Raw genomic sequence first — 2780 nt, forward strand, 5'->3', positions numbered from 1 at the left:
GTGGATTCTTGATTCATTATTAACGTTATAATGCCAAAAATCATTTTATTTGCATTTGAAAAGTAATGTTATCTACTTTTAATATCTCTAGTATGAAATTTAGAGTTGTGATTATGCAAATTTGAGAATCACCGATACCAGCGTATTGCATGTTACGGGACAATAACAAAGATGAATGCAGCAATAAAATAACCGCGAATTGGAAAGATATTAGAGCCTGTACATATAGCGTCGAATAACGTCACAAAATTCACTGAGTTAACAAATGTTTACGATACTTTGTCGATTTAGCGTGACACCGTGTTTGAAAACCGATCAAACCGTATAGTCGACCGAAGTCACTTTGCGAAATAAGCAATAAATATGTGCGCGTTGAATTTTAATGCGCGACAAACTTGACAAAGGAGTTTGTCGAGGGTACGTCGCTTGTTTACTCTTATCGAAACGAAAATCGTTATCGGATCGGTTCATATGGAAATGTTGCGATATTCAACTCCTGACATGTAATCAAAACGAGTGCATCGGAAGATGAAGGAAGAATATTATCCCGACCGTGTGTTTTGTGTAGAGTTCACTATCATCAGACTTCTTTGATTAATGCGGCAAATAAAATCGTGAAGTATCGTTATCCCTCTGGCTGATATCAGATGGAAAGGAGCACCGGAAACCACGGTGCCCTCTTTATCGTTTCTTTTTTATCGTATAGAAATTTCACTGTTCGTATTAAAGATGGTGAGCCGTGGCCCTCGTTAAACTTTAAATTGAAAAATACCATCGGGTATATCGCGTTATTGGAAAATTCTCTTTGCGCGCGCGTTCGAGAACTTTTCCCCCTCGCGGTGTGTTTTACGTCGAGAGACAAAAATCAGATTTGCGAATATTCTGCGCCCGGACTGCGGCCCACGTGTATTGGATTTCGCGCATTGAATATCTAATCGACTATAATAATCACGCGTGAGATATTGAGCCGTCATGAAGTGCAATTGAGGCTATATTATTGTAACTCTTAGATAACAATCGCAATGCATTACAAAAGCGCGATTTTAAGTCGAGACTTCGAGGGATGAATGTCCCAAATCTTTTGTATGAATTTACATAGCTTAAAATTTTTCTTGGATCTTTATAAAAAAAAATTTATGATATTATTTATTTTAATATAAATAATGTAAACAATTAACAAATTAGAAATAGGAATCGGCACTGAAATAATTGCGCGTTTATTTCGAGTGAAAAATTTTCTATAAATATATTTGTCGAATGTTTTGGCTAACTTCTAGCTTTCATCAGCGAATGTATTACATAAAATCCATAAAAATCTTCATTCTGTGATTACACTCCTCATCAAATTTCCTATAACCAGTTAATAAGCTGGATGATGAATACAAATTAGTCCTGTCAATTGTAATCTTATACTTCGTAACCTTAACATTACGACGATTGACACCGCAGCATGAACATCATTGACTTATACAATATATATTATATTTATTTAATTATCGTCGTTTTGTCTTAAATTTTAATTCACGAAAAAAAGAATTTGCGTTACAACAACTATGGTGTTAAGACCAATTTATATTTGACTCCTGAGATCAAATATCGTTCATCATCTAGCTTGTTAACTAGTTATGAAAAATTTGATGTTGCACGGAGTATAAACATGAAGGATGAAGATTTTTATGGATTTTATATAATACATTCGCTGATGAAGGCTAGAAATTAGTCGAAACGTTCGACAAATATATTATTTATAGAGGATTGTTTTAGAGGATTGTTCCTAAAAGTCCATTTGTAATTTGTTAATTATTTTAATATAATTTATTGTAAGTATAAATAATGTAATTTATTTCTTTTTCTTTGGTTTATATCGTGAAATTTAATTATATTATGAACAGTTTTAGCTTTCAAGAAATGTGTTATAGAAAACTTTATTATTAGCTATTTAAAATTAATAAAATTGTCAATGAGAAATATAACAGAATTAAATAATTATGACAATAATTTGTGTCTCTGCTAATTATGTTGTAAGAAAGCAGAAATGAATTTTTATTTGCAATAAAGTGAAGTGAAACCTTCATATTAGAATATTAGAATTCTGCTGATATCGTCGAAAGTGAATAAAAACTTTGTTGAAAATTATTATAGTTGATGTTATGCAACGTTATTTTTCAATTAAATCTTTTTCCTTGTTTTTGAAAATTTGGAGTGATACAAATAACTCTATGTTATATACTCGAGAAACCCGAAAATTCCAGTCCAGTCCAGTTTAAGTATTACATAATCTGATAGTGGCAAGCCGCCCTATTTTCGTCACGTTGCTTTTATGTAATATTCATTTAATGCTCGGAGTCAAGTATTCAGTGTCAGTAGTCACGGTAGAAGTACCTACGAAATATTTGCGATTCCAATGTTGGATATTCTCGTGCATGTTTAAATAAATATTTCGACTAAAACTGATGTTGAACTGGTCGAGATGATATTTGGTTTAATTGATATCGAATGAAAAAAAACAAACTAAAATACAATCATTTAATAACAACCAAAATAAAAATCTTTAGAAATTAATCGAAATTAATTATTAACAATTGCGGTAAGTACGATGTTGCGTTTGAATCATTGAATTTATAATTTTTTTACAGCATTCCAAAAAAAAACACTGACATTCTTTAATAAATTCAGATATAATAACATACTATTTATATATGATAATTATTAAAGTAAAAAATAGTTAAATGGTTTTCTATTTAAACATAAATTTGAATAACACAACGATTGACACAACG

Source organism: Atta colombica, unplaced genomic scaffold (assembly GCF_001594045.1).
Source record: "Atta colombica isolate Treedump-2 unplaced genomic scaffold, Acol1.0 scaffold125, whole genome shotgun sequence".
NCBI classification, from domain to species: domain Eukaryota; kingdom Metazoa; phylum Arthropoda; class Insecta; order Hymenoptera; family Formicidae; genus Atta; species Atta colombica.